At 43.1% G+C, this 27,586-nt stretch overlaps 1 protein-coding gene across 2 annotated transcripts in view; it reads right to left on the minus strand.

Moving 5' to 3' along the window:
- The window catches only part of PALD1 (phosphatase domain containing paladin 1), a 323,151-nt gene that overhangs the window by 198,984 nt on the left and 96,581 nt on the right, over window positions 1-27,586 (minus strand). The window lies entirely within an intron of this gene.

Here is a 27,586-nt window from a genome sequence, read left to right on the forward strand (position 1 = left end):
ACGAGCTCCGTGCACCTCTCCTGCTTCCTATCCTGATGGGACAGGAAAAACACTGGTGATGTGAGGAGGGGGTGGGGGTTTTAACCTCTCTGTGTTTTTCCTGTCCAATCAGAAGGAAGTCAATCTCTCAGGACTTGGTGTCATGGAGACGACTGGGGAAATATATATATATATATATATATTCAAGCTCTTTATTAACAGATTTGTAGAACATACCAATATTGGCATGAATGTGATGACTGTGTAAAACCCCCACAGCGGTCTTAACACTGGTTCTTCAGCAGGTGGCAGCAAAAATGTCAGAGCTATTCTTAGAAAGAATGGAACTTACCATTCCATTCTCCCCCCTTTGGGCATAAGTGGGCCAGTCCTGCTTGCTACTAGAATGAGGTGGGGCAGTTCTAGTTTGTTCTGGTTGAGACCCCATGTTGGAGCTGACAGGAGACTGACCTATTCCTTGGCGGAAACTAAGTCAGACTAAAGAGTAAGTTGCAGCATAAAGAAGAAATCCAAGTCACTAAGCTAGCTTGTCAGCACAGCAGAGAGAAAGAGATAAAGCTGAGTTAAGTTTGCCTGCCAGTTCATGCTAAAGCCTGCTGGAACCAGGACAAAGCCTGAAAACTGTCTGGAAAAACGTTTGTTCAAGTAAAGCTGCCATTGAACTTCATCTCAAGGTCTGGACTCAAGTTATTCTTTCAAATCCCTCAATTATTCCCCCTATTTATTGCTTCGGAGCCAAAGCCTGGGATCCAGCAGAGTCCAGGTAGGAGCACGTGACACGCATAAAGAGACATTTAGGCTGCACTACACCACTTGGCATTCCTACTAAATCTGGGATGCGATATAGAGGGCCCTGGGGGGAGGCCGCCAGTTGCAACTGGTGTCCTACAAAGTTCTCCATTAGTAAGATGGCGCCGATGGTGAGAGACCTTGGGATTGCTGCTGCGCATGCACAGTGCACCTTCTGCAATGTATTACTATATGAGTGCTAACTTCCCTTTTACAAAGATGGCAGTGTCATCCTCATGATGTTAGCGAGTATGAGCAAGATCCAGCTTTACCAGTTTAGTTCTAGGACTCTACCTGTTTTGTTTGTCATGTGGAATTTCACCCTTAGGACACCAGCCATTGAGTGCATGCCAATATGTTCTACAAACCTGTTAATATACAGTTTGATGACAAATATTAACTATGATAAACCCCTTTTTTAATTATCTAATAAAATATATTTCCATGACCTTTATGACATTTTGAGATGAATAAAGGATCTACACATGTGATTGATACACATGCACAAGTCACTCTACATATAGATTATGTTTTTACTATTATACACATTTCTATTCCTGCATAATTGCATACTAGTGAATTAGCAATGGATTGATTATGTGATTTGAACTGAACTCTTAGTGTATATAGATCAGAGATCAGTAACATCCAGCACTTCAGAAACTACAACTCCCAGAATCCTCCTTTCACTTCTATAGGAATTACAAGAACAGCCCAGTAAAAGTGCATGCTGGGAGTTGCTGATCCCTGATATAGATAATACACTGAACAAAAATATAAAACGCAACACTTTCGGTTTTGCTCCCATTTTGCATGAGCTGAACTCAAAGATCTGAAACATTTTCTACATATACAAAAAATCCATTACTCTCAAATATTGTTCACAAATCTGTCAAAATCTGTGTTAGGCCTCATGCACACGACCGTATTTTTTTGCGGTCCGCAAAACGGGGTTCCGTTTTCCCGTGATCCGTGACCGTTTTTTTCGTCCGTGGGTCTTCCTTGATTTTTGGAGGATCCACGGACATGAAAAAAAAGTCGTTTTGGTGTCCGCCTGGCCGTGCGGAGCCAAACGGATCCGTCCTGAATTACAATGCAAGTCAATGGGGACGGATCCATTTGACGTTGACACAATATGGTGCCATTTCAAACGGATCCGTCCCCATTGACTTTCAATGTAAAGTCTAGAGTCCCTTTTATACCATCAGATCGGAGTTTTCTCCAATCCGATGGTATATTTTAACTTGAAGCGTCCCCATCACCATGGGAACGCCTCTATGTTAGAATATACTGTCGGATATGAGTTAGATCGTGAAACCTCATTTCCGACAGTATATTCTAACACAGAGGCGTTCCCATGGTGATGGGGACGCTTCTACTTAGAATATACTACAAACTCTGTACATGACTGCCCCCTGCTGCCTAGCAGCATCCGATCTCTTACAGGGGGCCGTGATCAGCACAATTAACCCCTCCGGTGCCGCACCTGAAGGGGTTAATTGTACTATCATATCCCCCTGTAAGAGATCAGGGCTGCCAGGCAGCAGGGGGCAGACCCCCCCCCCCTCCCCAGTTTGAATATCATTGGTGGCCAGTGCGCCCCCCCCCCCTCCCCCCCTCTATTGTAATAAATCGTTGGTGGCACAGTGTGCGCCCCCCCCCCCCTCCCTCTATTGTAATAAATCGTTGGTGGCACAGTGTGCGCCCCCCATTGGCCCCCCCTCCCTCTATAGCATTAACAACATTGGTGGCCAGTGTGCGGCCTCCCATCTCCCCCCCCCCCGATCATTGGTGGCAGCGGGTTACTAGCAATAGTACAATAGTAAAAGATTCATACTTACCTGGGAGCTGCGATGTTCGTGTCCGGCCGGGAGCTCCTCCTACTAGTAAGTGACAGTTCATTTAGCAATGCGCCGCACAGACCTGAGGCTGTCACTTACCAGTAGGTGGAGCTCCCGGCCGGACACGAACATCGCAGCAGCAGCCAGCAGCAGGTAAGTATGAATCTTCTACTATTGTACTATTGCTAAGTAACCATGGCAACCAGGACTGTAGTAGCGTCCCGGTTGCCATGGTTAAGCGATTAAACTGGGACTCCGATCGGAACTCCGCTGCCACCAATGATGGGGGGGGGGGGAGATGGGAGGCCGCACACTGGCCACCAATGTTGTTAATGCTATAGAGGGAGGGGGGGCCGATGGGGGGCGCACACTGTGCCACCAACGAATTATTACAATAGAGGGAGGGAGAGGGGGTCGCACACTGTGCCACCAACGAATTATTACAATAGAGGGAGGGAGGGGGGGGGCGCACACTGTGCCACCAACGAATTATTACAATAGAGGGAGGGGGGGGGCCGCACTGGCCACCAATGATATTCAAACTGGGGAGGGGGGGGGAGGGTCTGCCCCCTGCTGCCTGGCAGCCCTGATCTCTTACAGGGGGCCGTGATCAGCACAATTAACCCCTTCAGGTGCCGCACCTGAAGGGGTTAATTGTGCTGATCACAGCCCCCTGTAAGAGATCGGATGCTGCCAGGCAGCAGGGGGCAGTCTTGTACACAGTTTGTAGTGTATTCTAACTAGAAGCGTCCCCATCACCATGGGAACGCTTCTGTGTTAGAATATACTGTCGGTTCTGAGTTTTCACGAAGTGAAAACTCAGCTTTGAGAAAGCTTTTATGCAGACGGATCTTCGGATCCGTCTGTATAAAAACTAACCTACGGCCACGGATCACGGATGCCAATCTTGTGTGCATCCGTGTTCTTTCACGGACCCATTGACTTGAATGGGTCCGTGAACCGTTGGCCGTGAAAAAAATAGGACAGGTCATATTTTTTTCACGGCCAGGAAACACGGCTCACGGATGCGGCTGCCAAACGGTGCATTTTCCGTTTTTTCCACGGACCCATTGAAAGTCAATGGGTCCGCGAAAAAAAACGGAAAACGGCACAACGGCCACGGATGCACACAACGGTTGTGTGCATGAGGCCTTAGTGAGCACTTCTCCTTTGCCAAGATAATCCATCGAACCTCACAGGTGTGGCATATCAAGGTGCCGATAAGACAGCATTAATATTACACAGGTGTGCCTTAGACTTCCCACAATAAAAGACCACTCTGAAATGTGCAGTTTGATCACACACCACAATGCCACCGATATCGCAATGTTTGAGGGAGCGTGCAGTTGGCATGCTGACTGCAGGAATGTCTACCAGAGCTGTTGCCCTTGCAATGAATGTTCATTTCTCTACCATAAGCCATCTCCAAAGGCGTTTCAGAGAATTTGGCAGTACATCCAACAGGCCTCACAACCGCAGACCACGTGTAACCACACCAGCCTAGGATCTCCACATCCAGCATGTTCACCTCCATGATTGTCTGAGACCAGCCACCCGGACAGCAGCGGCAACAATCGGTTTGCATAGCCAAAGAATTTCTGCACAAAAACTGTCAGAAACCGTCTCAGGGAGCTCATCCAAGCAAAGGGGGAACTAACTCTCCTTAGGGAGAGAGCACTTTAATCAGTGTGAGGAGACTTATAGGCCATACATGCTCCTCTCGAATTCTGGGAGGGAACGGATGCAAATGAGCTCTTAACAAGCTCTGCCTCTAATGCCACCAGATGTAAGGCAGCTATCCTATAAGTCAATGTTCAGCTCTTAAAATAAGCCTTGAGACATGACTTGGATATTAAATAAGCCAGCACCACATCTGCAGACAGCTGTTTCAGAGTGATTGCCCCTCATCAGTGCAGAGCAGAGAGTACTGGCTTAACTGGGTAGGAGGCCTGTGGCCCAGTTAAGCCAGTACTCTCTGCTCTGTTACAAACTTTCTCCTACAGTTGTGTCCTTTATAATTGAGGATAGTTCCACACCTGCAGTCAAGCTATCACACCATACCTGGCTTAGGCTACTTTCACACTTGCGGCAGAGTGATCCGGCAAGCAGTTCAGTCGCCGGAACTGCCTGTCGGATCCATCTTAGATCTGTTCTTGCAATGCATTTACGTCTCTCCGGATGTCATCTGGAGAAACGGATCAGTTATATATTTTTTTTCACATTTTTACCATTGCAGCATTTTTAATGCCGAATCCGGCACTAGTACATCTCAATGTAAATTAATGCCGGATCCGGCAACTTATCCGGAATTTTGGACGGAGACAATACCGCAGCATGCTGCGGTATTTCCTCCGTCCAAAACGGCGTTCAGTGACTGACCTGAAGACATCCTGATGCATCCTGAACGGATTTCTCTCTATTCAGAATGCATGGGGATGAAACTGATCAGTTCTTTTCCGGTATAGAGCCCCTAGGACGGAACTCAGTGCCGGAAAAGAAAAACGCTAGTGTGAAAGTAACCTTAGCCGGATAGGGTCATATACTGCCGGAGCCAATTGACTAAAATGAGATCCCGTGGGAATTCGCTGTTTCTGGCATGAGCGCCGGGTTTTGGCTAGTACATGCAAGTGTGGAAAAAGGCTGCTTTCCCAAAATGGAACCTTTACTTATAACGGGGAATTAGATTTAGGCCACTTTCACAGTCAGTATTTGTCATCAGCATTTGTAAGCCAAAATCAGAAGTGGGTCTAAAACACAGAACAAATAATTCCAATCCAAAACTGGCTACCTCCATGCCATAAGCAGGTACACATAAAGCAGATCTACAATGTCAGGTGCCTAGGGAAGTGATAATAAGGGCTGTGGGCTATCAAGGTTCACCACAGTCACATGTGCATTTGCAAAATTATGCTTTAAAGAGGTTGTCCAGGATTAGAAAATCATGGCTGATTTATTCCAAAAACAGCCCCACATCTGTCCATCAGTTATGCCTGCTCTTAGCTGAGCTCCATTGAAGTGAATGAGGCGGCGTTGTAATACCACACACAACCTGTGGACATGTGTGGTGCTGTTTTTGGAAGAAAGCAGCCATCTTTTTCTAGTCCTGGACCACTCCTTTAAAACACAAATAGATTAAATCATTGGTAAGAATGCTTTTCACAACTATATGAGCACAATGCTGTCAAACTCTCAGAAGAAATAGGCCAGTCAGCAAAAAGTAAAAATACATAGAATTTGATTGTGAACGGAACTATTATTGCACTACAACAAAGAAAAACATATATAATGTATATTTCTATGCTGGTTTTGTCACCAAACCTAGAGGCTGAATACATCCAACAACAGTGTCAGAACTATTTTAAGTACATGTTCCGTTTTGTAAGAAGCCACTCATAGGACACTCAGAGGTATGTGGGATCTTACTGTACCCTTTATGTTCTTTTATCTAGAATTACCAAATAAATTCAACTAAAAACAAATTGTGGCATGTTCCCTTGGATGCTAGGGGTATTGCATCTATGGAATAATAACCCTAATATACAGAACCTGGTGGAGCATCCCATGGTGGCACGCAAAGTCTCAGCAGAGTTAGGCCTCTTTCACACGGGCATTACGAATTGGGGTCAGATAGGATGCGGTTGCGTGGTGGGGAGATTGTGCGAGTGAGCACACAATTTCAGTCAGTTTTGACTGAGATTGCGTTGCGTGGTTCAGTTTTTTCCGCGCGAATGCAATGCGTTTTGCACGCGCGTGAGAAAAAACGTGGTACCCAGGCTAGTTGTAGTGTAGATTTTAATATTTTCCCTTATAACATGGTTATAAGGGAAAATAATAGCATTCTTTAATACAGAATGCTTAGTAGAAGGTCAACTGAGGGTTATAAAAAAATAAAATAAAAAAATTAACTCACCTCCTCCATAGCTGCCGGTCTCTGCTCTTTCTTCAGGACCTGTGGTGACGTCACTGAGCTTATCACATGGTCCAATCACATGGTCCATCACCGTGGTGATGGACCATGTGATGTGATGTCACCACAGGTCCTTTAGCCAGCAGCTCATGATTAAAGTAGTAAGAAGAGATCAGCAACTACGCAATCAAGAGGAGGAGGTGAGTTAATATTTTTTTATTTTTAATCCCTCAATACACATTTTAGTAAGCATTCTGTATTAAGAATGCTATTATTTTCCCTTATAACAATGTTATAAAGGGAAAAATAATAAAGATCGGGTCCCCATCCCCATCGTCACCTAGCAACCATGCGTGAAAATTGCACCGCATCTATAGAAATGAATGGGTCCGGATTCAGTGCGGGTGCAATGCGTTCACCTCACGCATTGCACCCGCGCAAAAATATCGCCCTTGTGAAAGGGGCCTTAGAGTGCTCAGTCCAGCCTCTGCATGCAGCGCTGCCTTGCTCATGAGGCCTGACTGAAAGGGGCCTTCTGCTATCCACATGAAATGATCTACCTTTGGAAGGAAAAGAGTCTTACAAAAGTAATTTAACATTTGGGTGGAAATATCATGCATATCATGTCATTAAAAGCACAACTGAATAGAAAGAAATCTAAAATCTGATACTCAATACTCAATACAGTAAAAAATAAGTGTTTGTCAGGCTTGGAAAGTTCATCCTCATGTACTACATTAAGAAATTCAGGACTTTCAGGTAATAGAATGGCAACAAAGATGGTCTCTCACTCTGGAGGACCCAACATGTCCATCTATTACATGGACAACCTGTTGGCTTCTATTGAAGATGTGCAATGCTTTATTTCTCCTGTGGTGGTGCTGTAGGGAAGCTGAACACTTGCTAGATCCTCACACAGATAACATTTTATTGCCCGGTGTCCTAGCAACAGGAAAAGCTCATTGTTAAGGGACTTTTTAATTTCCATAATGTATCAAAGATATCATACAAAAAAAGAATAAAAAGAACAGGACATTCATCAACATTGTGCCTAATGACTTTATTTTTGTTGTGTCCATATGAGGATGTGATATGTCAGGTATTTCCTGCCCATGCTATCAATGTGCAGCACACTTGTAGACTGGTAACGAGAGTAATTGTCTTACACTGTCCTGTACTGCCAGTTTGTATCATTCAAGGAAGTCCCCTTTCCATAAATATGTTATCTTCGGGATTTCCTCTAACCATCACAGAAAGTACTTCACAAATGATTGTGGACCAATTGCATAACTGGTTGTACTAATGTGCACATAAAGGAGGTGGCATGTCCATTACAAAGTTATCACCATTTTTAGAAAATAAACTGTAATATTTCACTGAAAAACACAGAAATATTTAGAATGTCTATGTATTTAACTTTGTAATTGAACAGTTGTATTTTTTATGTCTTTCTATATGTAAAACTCTCTAAAATTCCCATAATTGTCAACTCTTCTGCAACCGATCCACGGCAGCCTATATAGATTCATTTTCCAATGGATCCTGGGAGATTACATTGACTTATAATGGTTTCTGACCAGTTTCCGTTGGACTTCTGGTATTTTTTACTTTAAGAACCACCTGAATCTTAGTTTATTTTTATCATCTTTAAAAATAAAAAAATATTTCAAACCTATATTTACATGAAAGAGAAAAATCCACATTTTTGTAAAAATGTTATACAGTACATAAAAAAATGTGTCTGTACATTACAATGTCAACCTTGTGAGCAATAGACACCACCAGAACACAAGCCATGGCCTTTCCTCGGCTTCCACATTATAAGACGAGACATTTTTATCTGTGCTCTGTTGGCTAGAGCCATGCTCAGTAGTTCACACAGAAGATCAGATCTTTGTAATGCCAAAGCCTGGATCATAGCAACTCTCCACGGACAAAAAATGAGTTCTCATCAGAGGCCGCACCATAATAGGCAGCGTTTATGTTATCTGAAGGAAGCATTAATGAGGTCTGAATCCCGAGAGACAGAGCGCTGCATTAAAAGTCAAGTATGGACTATCATTTTTTTAATTCAGAATAAGCAATGCCGCTTTTAAAAGTGGCCAATAAACTATAAAATGTGTACTCTTTCCATGATAAGAAGGACTTATAAGCATAGAAAATGCAGGGAGTTAAATGACTAAATAAGTTACACTGATCTGCCCAGCTACTCCTGTTGAAGTCTGGTTTCCAATATTGATCGGTGGGGGTCCAACTCCCGGCACCCTCACCAATCAGCTGTTTGAAGAGACTGCAGCTTGTATGAGCGCTGCATTCTCTTTACAGTTTATCTGCTCACCATCAACATTGCAGTGACGAGCAGATGTAATTAGAACTCCTCATCCCTATTCACTTGAATGGGACAGAGTGTAACTACTACTTTCTTATTCAAGTGAAAGGGATGGAGGAGCTGTAATGACACTGCTCTCCGCTGCAATGCCGATGGCGAGCAGGTAAGCAGTGAAGAGAAAGCAGTGCTCGCAAGACTGCTGCATCCTCTTCAAACTGCTGATTGGTGTGGGTGTTGGGAGTCGGACCCTCTATTGATCTGATATTGGTGACCTATCCTGAGAATAGGTCATCAATATCAGAAACCGGACAACCCCTTTAATACCACGTTGCCCACATAGAGGACTCTTTTCTTTAAAGGGTTTGTTCCATTATAATACCCTATCCACAGATGGGGAAAAAAGGTCGGATTGGCAGGAGATCGAACGGCTGGGTAACCCACCACCAATCACCAGAACAGTGGCCCGTGCTCCTTTGCTTTGAATGGGCCAAAGGTCATGTATGCACGTTGCCACTCCATTCAACTCTATGGGGCTAACACAGAACCATTTGGGTTCAGCAAATCCTTTCAACCTATGCAAATTCTGACGCGGCAACTTAACCTAAAATATTACCATTTATTGAATATGTGACCTTAATCACATGAACTCCAGATATCTCTATAATTTTTTCTCACTAGACACTGAAGACTGTCAATCTATGCCTATGTGGTAAGCCTATTGGAAATGGACCGACTGAAATTTTTTTGTGGCATGTTCTATCGAACTCTATGAGGGACATTTATTAACGCTGGCATTCCCATACGCCAGTCTTGATCCCTCTGCGCCAGAGTGAGATGCACCTAATTTATTAAGAGGCAGATCTTTGTCGCTCTGTGTGCCAGAATCTGAAGTCTAGCCAGGGGGTAGTGTATACTTCACCTAAAACTCACACTAGTTTCTGGCGTAAACTATAGTAAATCCGGTGGGCTGTGCTAAGCCTTGCTATTTTGCATTCACATTAGAAAAGTGTCGAAAAGCTTAAAAAGTCAGAAATTATTGCACACATTTGGTGTGCTCCATAATTTGCAACTTTTGGGGCGCAAAGACATTAGTAAATGCCCCTCCATAAGTATGAGGAATTTACCCAAAGAATGAATGCTTCTAGGGGAAAATATCTCTGCATACACAGGGGGGACATTTATCAAAACTGGTGCAAAGGTCCATAGCAACCAATCAATCCGATTTCACTTTTCATTTTTCAGAGCTTTTTAAGAAAATAAAATGATCAATCCGATTTCTGTGGGCAACTAAGCCAACTTTCCTTTACACCAGTTTTGATAAATCTCCCCCACAGAGTCCAAACGTGCCCGTGTGAATTTGCCCCCATATCAACAAATTCAGCTTGCATGCATTTATGTGGGTGGTCGAGATATGTTATCATGGAGAAGATTAAAATTTATTTTTCCATTAACTTCCATCTTATTATTTTCTTGATTTCACAAGATGTTCGTAAAAAGTATGTTTAAAAAGTATGTTTAATGAAATAAATAAATTGTTTACCGATACCACGGATGCAGAATGTGCGCACTGCTGCAGCCCAATGGAAAATAAACAGGTTGCTTTGGTTAAGCAAACAATTGTTCAGTTGATTGAGCATTATTCCATTAATTAGGATTTATCGGCTCAGAGCTGTTTAGAATAATGTGAGAACAGCTGCACTTATTCATTAGACACAAGTTGATAATGAGCAACTAACAAAAGGATGGTATAATTAAAAGCAGTACTGCAAGACAAAAGCTCGAGGGATCTCATGATTGAAATGCGTTGGTACCAATATTAATATATTCATTTTTAAGAGGACACAGAAGACTGGTTTTCCTGGTTTATGACTACAGGCACTAATAAAATATATCAATTCTGCAACCTCGGGTCACCAGTTACTCTCCAAATAACCCAGTGGATCTACAATTCTCTAGTCACTATGGTGGATCATTATTATCCCTTCACTAACCAATGGAGCAAAAAAGCATGTATGGTGTAAACAGTATACATGCCAGTTACAAAAATATCACCTATGGTCATTTATTAAAGAGGTTCTCCAGGAACGATTTAAAAAGTCTGCCAGCAACCTGCCCTAGAATGTGAGCAGGACTGGTTGCCTTCACTTGCAAAGCTGCCTAAGGGGATGAGGGGCAGGGCATCACTACACACTACACTGCTCTACAATACATGGTGATGATGTGATCCTACCTATGATCAGGGGTGCACTTAACCTCCGTCACTCCAGCTGTGGCAAAACTACAATTCCCAGCATGCTCCATTCCTTCTGTGGAGTTCTGAGAACAGCCAAGCAAGTGTGCATCTTGGGAGTTGTAGTTTTGCCACAGCTGGAGTGCTGGAGATTAGCTATCATAGACCTAGCCTTTCTGCTGCCTGAAAGGAAAACTGAAATGATGCCCCCCCATGAAAAATTCGCAACCTACCCCTTCCCTCCAGCCCTACTGTTAAAGGTATGCTTGGAAAACATTACATACAGCGCTACAAAACATGCAAGAGAATACAGCGCCAAATACCTCTTAGGCTACTTTCACACTGGCGTTTTGGCTTTCCGTTTGTGAGATCCGTCGTGGGCTCTCACAAGCGGTCCAAAATGGGTCAGTTTTGCCCTAATGCATTCTGACTGTAAAAGGATCCGCTTAGAATGCATCAGTTTGTCTCCATTTAGTCACCATTCCTCTCTGGAGGTGGACACCAAAATGCTGCCTGCAGCGTTTTTCTGTCCGCCATGTGGTGCGGATCAAGATGAATCCGTCCTAACACACAATGCAAGTCAATGGGAACAAATCAGTTTACTCTGACACAATTGAAAACGGATCGGTCCCCCATTGTCTTTCAATGGTGTTCATTACAGATCTGTCATGGCTATATAAGACATAATACAACCGGATCCATTCATTACGGATGCATGTGGTTGTATTGTTGTAATGGAAGCGTTTTTGCAGATCCATGACGGATCCGCAAAAATTGCTAATGTAAAAGTAGCCTTACATCCATTGTTGTCTTCTCTGATGTAGATGTTCTCTTTCCTCATCTTCTCCATTCAGACCAGACCACCATGATGATTTCTTTCAGCCATCTCTTGTCTCTGCAGAGTTTGGCACACAGACACCCTAGTTTACTACTTTTCCATCATCCTCTCACCTTCTGAAAACCCCATCCTGCCACCCCCCCCCCCCCCAATACTGTGCCTGCTGTGCATACCAATACTATACTGCAGAAACAGTCCCCCTGAAAATACTAGTACCACACAGATAGTACCACACAGATAATTATTGGCACACAGAGCACTAAAAAAAATAACAGTGTCCAGCAAATTGTGCCCCTGACACTTACAGTGCTATAAACAGTGTCCTCCAAAAATAATTGTGATAAGCTGAAACTGTTACAGGGTGCCCCTCACTGTAGAGTACACTATGTGGTAACAGTAATAAGGTCCCTTATTTTGCCCCAGAAGTAATAATGCCCCATACTAGTAATCATGTTCCTTGTAGTCCCCCCCAGTAGTAATCAAGCCAACAATAATGCCCAGTAGTAATAATTCCCCCTATAATGTGTGCTTGTACAAAAAAAACCACTTTCAATGTGTCTGTACAAAAAAATACCCCCTCATATGTGCCAGTACAAAACATGCTCCTTAATAACAGGTGCCAGTACAAATGACCCCCTTTTAGTGCCCCCAGTAGAACAAATGTACCCATAGTGGCCCCCTAATAATGTGTTCCATTACAAAAATGCCCCTTTTTAGAGCCCCCAATGTCCCTCCCCAGTTGGAAAAAAAAAGACACCCCCCCACACACACACACACACACACATAGTGGCCCAACAGCACTAGGACAAAATCCTATTAAAGTGAACGGAAGGGCAGGGAGACATCGCTCCCATGCCCCGTCGCAGCATTCAATGAACGCTTCAACAATGAAAGGACTTTGCCTCCCACTTGTCCTACCTGGTGCTGCCTGAGGCAATCGCCTCACCTCGCCTCATTGGCGGTGCACACGTGCCTATAATATGCCATTATGGCTGAGCAGCCTGACAGCTCACGGTTTTGTACTGTATGCAAGTGCCAAAGTAACACCCCTATCCCCAGGCAGCTCGGCAACTGGAGGCAACCAGTCCTACACACATTCTAGGATGGCTTGGTGGCGGCCATTTTAAATTATTTCTGGACAAGCCCTTTAAGGGTCAATTCATCAGGGAAATACACAGTAGTATATAGTCAAAAAATATGGTGTATCAAGAGCTATGGTAGCACCTCACAGTATATAGCGCTGACATCTGTATGTCTTTAGAGTGTGGGAGGAAACTGCAGGGTCAACGGGGCTTAAAGGGGTTTTCCAAGACAGATTTAAAATGGCCCTCAGCAATCTGTCCTACAATGTGTATAGACTGGTTCCATCCACTTGCAGAGCTGCCTAGCATTGAGGGGGCAGGGCTTCACTACACATTATGCTCTGGCACTTGCATATACTACATAATGATGAGTTTTCTGTCAGGCTTCTCAGCTCTGATGACGTATCATAGGCAGGATTACTTCATTACCATCTATTGTTCAGCAGTGTAGAGTGTAGGGAGGTCCTGCCGTCTCACGCCCCCAGGCAGCTCTGCAAGCGGTGGCAACCAGTCCTCCTCACATTCTAGGACAGGTTGCTGGCGGCCATTTTGAATCATGCCCAGAGAAACCCTTTAAAAAAAGACATACTCCTCTTCACAGGGGTGGACTGGGAACTTAAAGTGGCCCTGTAAAAAATACCCAATGACTAGCTAAAGTCGGTCATTTGTATTTAACTTGTATTTTATTTTTTTAAATCCCCATTCTTTCTATGCTTGGCGATCAAGTGAGCGGCCCTACTTAATATTTGACAACTATATATGTATGCACACTCATGCAGGGAAGGGACTGAGTAGCATCACCCACTGGACTCAGAAGCATAGAAAGAACAGGGATTTAAATGAATGGAATAAGTTATACTAATACAGCAGGAGAAGCTAAATAGATTGATCTAGTAACTAGATCAATCTATTTAGCTTCGCCAGCTGTATAAAATGCTGATTTATTGCACAGCATTTTCCCTTTAAAGTGACTTTTATGAGATTAGAAAATGTATCCGTTTTTTCCCCTACTGTTGGCAATGGGATGGTATTGCAGTACAGAAGAAAAAGAACCCTAAAATCACAAATTTATTAATATTAATTTTAAAATAAACCCACAGATATAGGTAACCAAGCTGTATGGAGGAGGGGTATATCAGGGGAGATTTTTCCCTGTGGAAACCCTAGTTTACCCTCTGCCCGGAGACTACCTCTAGTGGTGGGGTCTCCCCATCCTCGTACCCATCCTCATACACCTTGGAAAACCCTAAACAAAAAGACTTTTTCTAGGCATCATCCCGAGGCTATTTCCCAGGGTGGGTTGTTCAGGGGGTTGGTATAGGTTAGATAAGGCACTAAAAGAAAAGATGATCAACAGATATAAGCTGAAACCTGCACTATCGAGCACACACTAGGCAACAGGCGTCATAGGGGCATCCCACATGTAGCATATCCCGCTTCCAATCCATCAGGAACTACATAGGTAGGAGGACAGGGAGAACCCGCCACTAGGGGTCGTCTCCGGGCAGAAGGTAGACTAGGGTTTCCACAGGGAAAGATCTCCCCTGATATACCCCTCCTCCCTACGTTATCTACATCCCTTTACGTTATCTACATCTCTTTATATCTATTGTGACTACCAATTGTGATCATGTACCTACTCTACCATTAGGGTTCCCCACTTGTTGGTCCCTCTTGGTTACCTATATCTGCTGGTTTATTTTAAAATTAATAGAAATAAATGTGATTTTAAAGGGTCCTTTTTCTTCTTTTTCTTCTGTAATTATGATATTTTGTTAGGACACCTCTACTATCCTTGATATCTTACTGTATGTTTATGTGGTATTGCAGTACAGCCTCATTCAAGAGTAGCTTCAATACCAAACACAGTCCATGGACAGGAATGGCACAGTTTCTGGAGGCATAAAGAAAGACTCGAGTTTCTTCTAATCTCAAACAATGTGGCAGAAAAAAAAAACAACTACAAATCCAGCCTGACTGCAGTTCTAATGACCTGAATTAACAGCATCATAGGACCGTCATGATGTCCATAGAATTTCTCATAGCTGACGCGAGACAGACCTAATGGAAGTCAAAAGGATTCATTTAGAACATTATGAAGGACATCTAGTCCATTTATACTAGAAAACAGGATTATGCTCAACTGACCCCTAGTTACACTGTAATTACTATACATAAATTTAACAAAATCTTTGCAATGTTTCCACTATAACCAAACTAAATACGGTCACATTCAGGTGGATTTAGATGGGATGATTCTGCAGCCGAATGCCAGGAAGGAGGCGTTCCTTCCTGACAGTTGGCTGCTTGTTCAGTGAAGGAGACCGCTGCATTTACATGCAGCGATCTCCTTCAATGTAGGAGGACGAGGGATCGCTATTGCTCATACAGAATCATGGTTTCTGAGCAGCAGATCACTGTTTAGACCACACGATCTGCTGCCCAGAAACTATGATCAGTGGTGCCTGCATGAACGACAGCATCACCCGATTAACTCCCCAGGACAGTTATCCAGTTAAATACCATGGTGAGGGCAGCAGTATTTTGTGCAGCACTGCGCTATTTGCTTCAGTTGAGACAGTACTAGAGTATTGCAGGCCCCTACTTCTGTTGTCCCTGCCTACTTGTGCTGCTCCACCTTCTGTCAATTTGGACCGGCCTACAACATGGATCCACTTTTCCGTTTTTTTCCAGGGCCACTTTAAATTCCTAGCCCGCCCATGATTGTTTGTGTTGCTGTGACATGATTTAATACAGAAGGAAATATGGTTTGTAAGTTTTTAAAGGCAATCTTTCTCCTACTTTCACTGTATTTAACCAGTGCTAATGCAATGTAGCTCACTCTACCATCATTAAAACTAGGGGGGTTATTTATCATACTGGTGTAAAGTAGAACTGGCTTAGTTGCCCCTAGCAACCAATTAGATTCCTCCTTTCATTTTCCAAAGGAGCTGTTTAAAATGAAAGGTGGAATCTGACAGGTTTCTATGGGCAACTAAGCCAGTTCTACTTTACACCAGTTTGATAAATGACCCCCTATATCTTTATCAGATATCCTCCTCTGTGACATCACTATTTTCTTTCAACTCTGCTGCAATGTCAATGTCTGCCTCAGTGAAATCTTATGTCATCAACAGCTCAGTGCATGCACTGTATCTACACTGAGTCCGATGCACACTGTAGGCAAGACACTGCGCAAGCAGTTCCCTGTTCTGTACTTGTGCAAGAGTTTGCCAAGGCAGACGCTGATGTAGTGGGCGAGTTGAAAGAAGATAGTGATGTCATAAAGGAGAGGGTGAACTGGAAACAGGCAGATTTGGGCACTTGGAAGAGGCAGGCCTAGGCTCTTGAAGGAGTAGGGTTTGGGCTCCTTGAACCATTGTTGATGCCCTACTGGGCACTTTGTTCAGAATTAGAGAGGAGCCGAAGTTATTGCTTCACGAAGTCTCGCAAGATTTCGCGCAATAACTTCACAAATTAATTTGTACTGTAAAAAGTGGGAAAGTTTTTTTACAGTACAAAATAATTTATGAAGTTATTGCACGAAATCTTGCAAGACTTCGTGAAGCAATAACTTCGGCTCATCGGAGCCGATACATTCTAATACTGTATGGAGCTCCTGTTCCGTACAGTATTAGAACAAAGTTTTATGCAAATCGACTTTGGATGTTTCATCAGAAGTCAATTCGCTCATCCCTATTCAGAATGCTAATGCGCTTCGAAGTTCATTTTCTGGCGTCCTGAAAGATGGATAAACCTGACAAAGATGGTCTAAGCATGCCACTGGTCTCAATATTACTAAAGTTGCCCACTTATGAAATGGTTTCACGCAGCCGTATTTTATTTAGCAGAGGTCTCAATATTCTGCTTAATGCCTTACATATGTCCTAAAAAAATGCCTCGCAGTACAACTATCCATTAAACAAGAGGATTGAGGTTAGATTGAATGCCTGCGCCACTATCATGTCATGTGGAATTACTATTGGACCATAAAAAGGGGTAAATGTAACAAAATGCTAATGTGTGCAAACAATAAAAGAACCCAACATTGTGCACTCCGATGCATAACAAACTACAGTATATAAAGATGGATCCTGTGGAGTAGTAAAAGAAATAATGCAGCCTTTAAATGGTACTTGCATCTGCGAGCAAGAATACACTCAAAAGATAAACCTGGTTACGTAATAAAAAGCTCTGTTCATATCATTTAGGACATAGAAATCCTTCTAAAACGCCTGGATAAAGCCACAACTTAGTTACTTTAGTTCATACTCTAAAGTGCATCCATAATATTTTTTTCATTTTTATAATGGACTCAGGGAATACAATGGACCGCATACAATGAACTTCAGCAGTCTGTTCCGGCAGAGATTTTAACGCTAGTGTGAAACAATTTCGAAGCATATTGTGATATATATATATACGGTATCTTTTTTTTTTCTTCTCATTTTTGCAGAAATGCTCTTTACTGTGGTGCAGAGATGGGCTGGGGACCAGTGTTTCTGCTTGGATTACCTTCAATTACAAATCCCACAATATGATATAAAATCCTTAAACCCTTTTCTACCAAACATAGTTTTTATCAGATTTCATTTTTATAATGGACTCAGAGAATGCAATGTACTCTTCCCTTCTACCAGACAGTTTTTTTTTTTTTTATCAGATTTCATTTTTATAATGGATTCAGAGAGTACAATGTATTCTCAGAGTCCATTATAAAAATGAAATCTGATAAAAACTATGTCTGGTAGAAGGGAAGGGTTTAAGGATTTTATATCATATAGTGCGATTTGTAATTGAAGGTAATCCAAGCAGAAATACTGGTCCCCAGCCCGTCTCTCCACCACAGTAAAGTAAAGAGCATTTCTGCTAAAATGAGAAAGTAAGAAAAAAAAAAAAGATACTGTATATATCACAATATGCCTTTAAATTGTTTCACACTAGTGTTAAAATCATTGTATGCGGTACAGCCAAAAAGGGCTGGAGCACCGCCAGGGCCCATTGACTATAACGGGACCCGATGGGGAGTGACGGGATTCGACCTGACAAAAGACACCGAAAGCAAGAGTTTCTGTCCGGCCGAATGACAAATACGCTAATCCTTCAAAAACCTATTTAACCCTACATTCATATTAAGGCTGCAGGCGATTGTTGGGAGGGAAGCGTTCCTTCCTGGCAATTGCCTGCTCGCTAGTGGAGGACACCGTTGCTATTACATGCAGTGATGTCCTCCACAGCATTGGGAGGAGCAATCATTATGCCATCGCTCATCTCCATACTGTCTTGTTATTTGCTGTATATACAAATATAATGCTAGAATATAATATATATGTGAAAGCCTGATAGACAACTCCAAATCAAAAATACCACACATATTTTCAAGATATAATACAAATCTTTATTATTGAATCCAAAACAAGGATATATACAACCCAAAAGTGATATAATGACTATAATACAATATCAATGTGAGAAGTGCTGGGATGCAGAACAAACCCCCCCAGGGTGGTAGATCAGATCAGTAACAATAAGATATCAGTCCTGATATAGATTAATATTATTAAAGCGCCATTCATTCCATAGCGCTGTACATATGATAAGCGGTGCACATACATAATACAGACAATTGCACTAATCATAAACAAAACAAGTACAAACTGGTACAGAAGGACAGAGGGCCCTGCCCGTGAGGGCTTACAATCTACATGGTATGGGAGAAGGACACAGTAGGTGCGGGTGAAGTTGGTCATGGCGGTATAGAGGCAGCAGGGTCACTGGTTGTAGGCTTGTCTGAAGAGGTGGGTTTTCAGGTTTCTTTTGAAGGATTCCACTGTAGGTGAGAGTCTGATATGTTGGGGTAGTGAGTTCCAGAGTATGAGGGATGCGCGGGAGAAATCTTGGAGGCGATTGTGGGAAGAGGTGATAAGAGGAGAGAAGAAGGAGGTCTTGTGAGGATCGGAGAGTGCGTGTTGGGATGTATCGGGAAAGTAGCTCAGAGATGTAGGGAGGGGACAGGTTATGGACGGCCTTGTATGTATTTGTTAGTACTTTGAAGTGAATTCTCTGGGCAATGGGGAGCCAGTGAAGGGATTGGCAGAGGGGAGAGGCAGAGGAGTAATAGGGTGAGAGGTGAATTAGTCAGGCAGCAGAGTTGAGGATAAGAGAGGGGTACGAGAGTGCTAGATGGAAGGCCACAGAGGAGAGTGTTGCAGTAGTCTAGGCGGGAGATGATGAGGGCATGTACAAGCATTTTCGCAGATTCAAAGTTAAGGAAAGCGCGGATGCGCAAGATGTTTTTGAGTTGGAGGCGGCAGGTGGTAGAAAGGGCTTGGATGTGCGGTCGGAAGGAAAGGTCACTCCAAGGCAGCAGACTTGATTGACCAGGGATAGTGTGCAGCCATTGATCGTGATAGATAGGTCTGTTGGGGGGGGGGGGTTGAGCAAGATGGGGGAAAAATTATAAATTCTGTTTTATCCATGTTAAGTTTTAGAAAGCGAAAGGCAAAAAAGGATGATATAGAACAGGCATCCTCAAACTGCGGCCCTCCAGCTGTTGCAAAACTACAACTCCCAGCATGCCCGAACAGCCTACAGGTTTCAGCCTACAGCAGGGAATTGTGGGAGTTGTAGTTTTACAACAGCTGGAGGGCCGCAGTTTGAGAATGCCTGATATAGAAGATAGACATTGTGGGATTCTTGATAGTAAGGTTGTGATGTCTGGACCAGATTTGTGTCGTCAGAATAAGAGTGATACTGAAAGCCATGGGACTCAATGAGCTGTCCCAGGCCAAAAGTGTGGATAGAGAAGAGCAGGGCTCCTAGGACAGAGCCTTGCGGGACACCAACAGAGAGGGAATGAGACGAGGAGGTGGCGCGGGAGTGGGAGATACAAAATGTCCGTTCTGTGAGATCTGATGTGATCCAGAAGAGGGCCAGGTCAGTGATGCCATCTTACTACTCAGCATTACTATTTATTATTATTTAATTCCATTTTGTCTTTTCCTGGACTACCAATGCATGTATTTTAGTGGTGTTTGGCCATGTGTCCACAATAATTGGGTGGTTGGCTGTTATTTCAGCTAATCCTTGGTACTTCACATATATTTATTTTACTGTGGATTGGCCTCCCTCTGTCACCGCTACCTACATGATATTGGCTTGTGGGTAGAACTAGTTATGCCAGTTATGGGATTTTGTTTACATTGAGTTCACTGCCCGGTTTGGGCTCTTTTAGCTCTACAACTTTGGGATCAATAGATTACTTATTCTTTTTGGGGATTTGTTACATATCCTTCTTATTATTTACAGTCTATTTGTCCAGTCATATTAATCTATATCAGGACTGATATCTTATTGTTACTGATCTGATCTATTATCCTGGGGACGGGGGGGGGGGGGGGTTTGTTCTGCATCCCAGCACTTCTGACATTGATATTCTATTATGGTCATTTTAGCACTTTTGTGTTGTGTATATCCTTGTTTTGGATTCAATAATAAAGATCACGATTAGACACCACAATCTGCCACCAACAAATGCAAACGCTTGTTCATAGGGTAATTGGCGGCAGTATTACACTGCCAGATGATCGCTCGTTCATTGAGTAATCGGTAGCACCTTTAAACCGGCAGATTAATTGCTAACTAGCTTTTGTACGAATGATCGTTATCAATAATCTGCCCGGACATTAGGCAGTGTAAAGGGGCCTTTAGTCCTACAGTTTAATTTCAGTCACCAGCAGTGGAGACCCCCAAGGTTGCAGCTTAAAAAGTAAAAAAAAAAAAAAAAGTGAGCTTGCACAAAGTGGGCAAAAGATTGGCCGCATTCAACCGATCATGTCATACCCTTGCATTTTCAGCTGACAACAACAAAAATCCAACTTGACCAATCGGATTTTGGCATCCAGTGCTATCATCCATCACGATTGACCATCCACGTATAATTTCTAAATAATCATCAACCATTTTGACTGCCATTTATTTCTGTGTATGGGTAGCGTTAGATAAAAAACAACTTAAAGTGGTTATCCAACCCCTATAATGACCCCCCTAATGCCAGGGCACCTCATATAGGTTATACTTACCCCGCACCCCGGCTCCCCCGTCGCTTCAGATCCCCGCACAGCCGCCATGCAGCGATCAGAAGCCACACTGATGCCGGGGAACAGAACAAGTTTAACCTATATGAGGGGCCTGGGCATTAGGGGGAGTCATTAGAACTTCTATAAACAGAAAAAGAACTTGAGTTTACCGGCTCCTACCTACCACCGAATCAACATAATACACTGCTGCCTGTGTACACAAGTATATAAATATATCATCCTTATATAATTTATGATGCGAGAAAGTACTACTTCCCAAAATGTATGCAGATCAATAGACGGTGTTTGTTTAGTGAAACAAAGAACAGGAGTCAAATCTCCACCATGAATCAGATAATACTAAATAATCGAGCGCAGCCTCCAATACAAAAACAAAAAGGAGCGGACTCTGGATTGTGGGGCTTGTATTGTGAACACATAGGTGTCATTTTCAGCACACTATAGATGGTAATGATCCACTCTGTTTAATAGGATCCTCTTGCAGCAATCCTCTTGTGGTCCAAATTAACAAGGATATTCCAAAAGACTTTCACACCTCAGAGCTGTCAGATTAAAACATAACTGCATACAAAGCCATGCCGACTAGACAAAAGGGCACAAAAGCTCTCTGCAGGTAAAAGGTGCCAAGCATTGTTTCCTTAACACAATACAAACCACACGCTCATGCTAAAAGAGCACTAAAAAGTCCACGTGATAAAAGGACGCCTTATAAAAAGAGCTGCTAACGTCAATCACAAATATCTATGTCTGGACATGTAACATAAAGTAGTCAATATGGTGGAATTTTTTGGCGGTTCCTACCTGTGACTATACTGCAGTCACTTTGGAAATTAAACGGCTGATAAAGATAAATGGATAACTAGTGATGAGCGAAGCGCGCTTCGGATCTCCGTACAGCATTAAAAGTGACTTCAGATCTCTGATCCGAAGCGTGCCTCGCTCAACACTAATTATAACCGTGATAACCATGGATGAGATAAGATGGTCATACGAGTCCCTTTGCACGAGTCAAAGCTGAAGCAAAAATGAACAGAGTGATGATATAGAAGTTGAACGGGGCTTGTTTCGAAGGCTCTTCACACAGCATTATGCAAGGTGAATTGGCCAAGCATGCATGTGTTTTTATTTCCTTGAGAACAAAAAGGACTAGGCAGTTGAAATCCAACATGCTTAGTCCTCATCTCCACTGACGTGCCCTACGCACATTAGATGGTCGGGCAGTCCAGAATTGTCAGGTTAGGCCAACAAACATCTAATGTGTATGACCAGCTTAACCCCTTAATGCAAAATTTCGTACATCATTAGTGTGTAGGGAATGGGCTAGGTCCTGCTCCATACAAAGCGGATCTAGTGTTTTATCTATACACAGAGGTGATATCATCATGAGCATGATTAAAATGACAGATAAGCAGATAACTGCAGTAAACTGATCTGTACAGACCAAGAAGTGGCTCCTATTATTAGGCTTAGTGGCCAGTGCGAAAACTGCAGGAATTTATGGTTTTTGTTTAACTATAGATGTTGACATGGGAAAATGAAACATAACAGAAACCATTCTTTAAACATATGTTAGTCATAAAAATGGGATTTAAACACTCCTAAGTGGTGAGGAGAACACCAATGTGAAAATATAAAAAAAAAGTCACAAAGAGGGGTCTTGTAACTTATTTTTTTTACACCAATAACTGGCGAAGCGACGCTAGTAAATGATGCCCAATAACTGCAGAGTTTAAAACCTCAGCCATTAACTTCAGCTCAGAAACTGGACGTCAGGAGCTTCATAGCATGGGCTTCCACAGCTGAGCAGCAGCAAACACAATGCCAGGTGTCAGATGGAGGGGTGTAAAGCATGCCTCAGCTGGTTTCTGGAGCAGTGGGAATGTGTTCTGTGGAGTGACAAATCTTCCTTCTCTATATGACTGACGGACAAGTCTGGGTTTGGAGAATGCCTGGAGAACATTACCTCCTGACTACATTGTGCTGACTGTAAAGTTTGGTGGAGGAGGGATAATGCTGTGGGTTTGTTTTTCAGGGGTTTCCCTGGGCCCCTTAGTTCCTGTGAAGAGAAAACTTAATGCTTCGGCATACCAAGACACTTTGAACAATTGTTTGTTTCCAACTTTATGGGAACAGTTTGGGGAAAGCCCTTTTCTGTCCCAGCATGACTGTGATTTAGTATACAAATTGAACAGTGATTGAGAGCCAGGCCACCTTGACCAGCCTGATCTCACAAATGTTCTTCTAGACAAACGGGCAAAAACTCCTACAGACACACTCCAAAATCTTGTAGAAAACCTTTCCAGAAGAGTGAAAGCTGTTTTAGCTGCAAAGAGGGGCTCCAACTTCGGATTAATGCGAATGGATTTAAAGAGGTCCTTTCACCGATCCTGACATTGTGAACCAAGTATACAGACATGGAGAGCGGCGCCCGGGGATCTCCCTGCACTTACTATTGTCCCTGGGCGCCGCTCCGTTCTCCTGCTATGCCCTCCGGTATCTCCGCTCACTAAGTTATGGTAGGCAGAGATTTCGGTCACTAAGTTATGGTAGGCGGAGTCAGCCCTTGTTCTGCTCTAGCGCTGGCCAATCGCAGCGCAGAGCTCACAGCCTGGGAGGTTATTTTCTCCCAGGCTGTGAGCTCTGCAATGCAATTGGCCAGCGCTACAGAAGAACAAGGGCAGACTCTGCCTACCATAACTTAGTGACCAAAATCTCCGCTTACCATAACTTAGTGACCGAAGATACCAGAGGGCGTAGCGGGAGAACGGAGCAGCGCCCAGGGACAATAGTAAGTGCAGGGAGATCCCCGGGCGCCGCTCTCCATGTCTGTATACTTAGTTCACAATGTCAGGATCGGTGAAAGGTCCTCTTTAAAAGGTGAGGTCATAAAAAGCTCCTTTAGGTCAGTACTGTGTAGGTGTCCTAATACTTTTGTCCATACAGTGTATGCTCTTCATCAGTGCATGGTGTTTGGTTACTGGGTAGCGAACACATATTTCATTGACTGATGTACAATAGTCTAAGTATCATTTTACAGCTTCAGAAGCTTATTGCATGAGCACATGGTGTGTAAAGAAAGCCATACACATATTTCTGCTTGATGAATGGACTGGAAGAAATGAACATTGTCGCTCTGTGTTTGCTGCTAAAACAATCAGTTTTTTTACTGATGAAAATCCGCTTTGTTGGTTGCACATTAACTCCTTCCAAACCAGACACCCATCTATAGACAGCTGCTTCGGGGTTCTTGCTGCTAATCAGTAAATAGATGGCTGGTTGAGATGCCTTAGACGCAGGAGACCCAATTGTAGTATTTAATTTACTAAGCTCCGGTTTCTTCTTATTTTTATTAAAAAAATTACATAAGAAATAATTAGTAAGAAAAACTATCCCTCTCTGCCCCTCGCCCTTCCTCTGTCTACTTTTTGCTCATCGGTCTCCTTTGCTTGTCAGCTGCCTGCTCCTTCCCTCTCCGCTGCCGGCCACCCGCGCCCGTCCTCCTCTGCCCGCTGGCCACCCACACCTGTTCCCCTCTAGCCAGCCACTCTCTGGCAAGCTGATACTTGTAGTTGCGCTCAGCAAGGAGAGTCAGTTTAGGAACTGACTTCTAGAGACAATCATCATGTAACCGCCACATTTTCCTAATCAATTTGACAGATATGTCTAGAACACAGGCATGTCACTTTATAGAAAAAGCTATAGAAATGACTCTGCATCACCAAATACACATACAGTACAAATAATATCTAATGTGGCATCACAAATAGTTTTTGGGCATTTTGTGGTGTGTTGCCATTTTTTGAGACAAAAAAAAAAACACCAGCTCCAGATGTTGCATGGAAGTCTATGGAAAATAAAAAAAAGCAGGACAGACATTTTTTGTGGTCGCTTTTTTTCACCCCGAGGTACATTTTTTGTGTCAGTGGTGTTTTTTCCCTCACTGCTTGCCGTTTTTCTCCCATAGACCTCAATTGCTTTTTTTTCCTTAAATAAAACTCCCATGCAATATGTGTTGGTGGTTTTTCATGTATATTGCCCCCCCAGCCCCCACCCCTCAAACAACTCTACAGAGGAGGAGGGGCATGCAAAAAATGCCATTGAAAAACTGCTAAAAGTGCAAAAACACACTACAATGGCAAAAACTCCTCAAAAACCTCTGATCCAGTTAGGTGTCTACTGAGGCTTGTTTTGCCAAATAAACCCTAAAACCAAAACAGTGTATGAAGGAGCTGGTGTCACAGGTATTTTTTGGGAGCGTTTTTGACATATTTTTTCTGCTGTTATTTTTTATAGCATTTACTCAAACTCCATATCCATATCCAGATGTTCCATGGAAGTCCATGGGAAATAGTTAACATGGTCCAAACAGGCATGAGTTTTGGTAGTGGCATTTGAGGTGAGTTTTTTGGGTCAGGGGCAATTTTTTTATGCTTTGAGTCAGGAGTTTGTTTTTTTTCTCCCTCATTGTATGATGTTTTTTATCCCATAGATCTCTACTTGCTTTTTGTCACTTAAAAAAACAAAAAAAACAACGCAATGCGTTTTTGCAAGGTGTGTTTTGTATCAATGTATTTTTCCTATACAGCTCTACAGAGGATGCGACATTACAGGATGGTACATACGTTTCTATAAAGGAATGTGGGGCAGACAAAAAAATGTCTGGTGGTAAAACACACTTTAAAAGCAAAAACACCCCCCTCAAAAAAATTTTTTTAAAGCACTCAGCAATTCAAGAATTTTTTGAGGAATTTTCTTTCAGTCCAAAGAAACATACAACACAAAAAGGTGTGTGGCAGCACCTTTAGGGCTCATTCACACGACCATATGAATGGGTCCGAATCGGGTCCAGACCCATTCATTTCAATGGGGCCGCAAAAGATGCGGATAGTACACCATGTTCCACGGCCCCGCAAAAAAAGATAGACCCTGTCCTATTCTTGTCCCAAATCACGGACAAGAATAGGCAGTTCTATCATAGGGATGGCCATGTGCGCTCCGCAAAACAGTTACAGCCGTCTGAATAAGCCCTTATTGGGGTAAACAGGTATCCAGTTTCTGCAAATGGTTCCATAGCAGCTGCAGATCCACAAGTGGCCGAGCATCATTCAGACAAACGTCTCTACAGTAATAACATGCTGCATTAACAAGCTCGCTCATGGATATCAGCGTGTAACCAACGCGAGGAGGGGAGGGTAACCATTACAACCATATCCAGCACAATGCTACTAAATATAGGCATGTGCCTAATGCAATACACAATCCGCACAGCTGCAGGATACATCTGTCTTTACTTCAGAGATTGAAAAGGAAGCAAATTGGAGATCTGGCCTAGCTATATTGTCATGTGTACACAGTGCTCCAGTATCCCCTGAGGCATTTCCTTTGTCTGTTCATATGGAAGCCAACGCTGTGAAAAGCTGGGTAGGTAGAAAGGCCACCGCCTATACAGGTTTGCTTTTTCAGATTACCACGCTCTACAGAAAGCACATTAATAGGTGTGACTAAACGTAGGCGTTGTCATCACTTCCCAGTGTGATTCCCATTACACACATCCATCCCATACCCAAGATGCCAATTGAATCCTCTTTATAATTTCACATCTTAAATAGTAATTCCCTAATAAAAATCTGTTAGTCTTCGGCTACATTCACACGGCCATATCAGTTCTGCGTCTTCAAACCACAGATCCATAAAATGTGGATGCCGGACGTGTACATCCCGACCTTTCTGCAGGCCCCATTGTCAAAATGCCTATTGTTGTCCGCAAAACGGACAAGAACAGGGACATTTTCTATCATCTGTGGCATGGCCAAGACATCCATGTTCTGTCAGCAGTTTTTCATGGACCATTTATGGAAGATGCTCTGGAAATTTATTTTTAGCTGAGTGGATGACACACAGAGGGGAAAAAAATGGACACATGGACTAAACACGGATTCTTCATGGACGAAATTGAATGATTGATTTTCCACGGATGTCAAAAACATACACGGAAATGTGAACGAGACGTTATTTTTGCTTCCTTCAACGGGAACCTGTCCTGAGGAAGGCAACTTGCTATGCAGAACACTTCATGACGTGCGCATGCACAGTACAGTGAGGAGCACTGGACGTGGCTTGTGGTAATGTACCTATCCTGTTGTATGTCAATCAAGCCAAAAGGGAGAATCGCCCATTACGACTCTTCTGAGGGAAGGTTTGACCCACATGACTAGGTCACCTGAATACAGTGTTCAGAGCTCATTTTCTGCATTTTGCATAATCCCCCAAAATAGTGAAGGACATAATTTAATGATGAGGCACACGCCTTGTCATAAAGTAGACAAATCTAAAGGCAGTGCAAGAGGGAAACTAAGAGCAGTGTAAAAAGCTGCTCTTCGTAAATGTGCCCCAATAAGGAGTAATAATGTTCTAAAGGGGACTGTCCATGGATGGTCGTTGCAGCTACTGTAAAACTGACTATGCATGGCA

The sequence above is a fragment of the Bufo bufo genome, chromosome 6 (genome assembly GCF_905171765.1).
Source record: "Bufo bufo chromosome 6, aBufBuf1.1, whole genome shotgun sequence".
NCBI classification, from domain to species: Eukaryota; Metazoa; Chordata; class Amphibia; order Anura; family Bufonidae; genus Bufo; species Bufo bufo.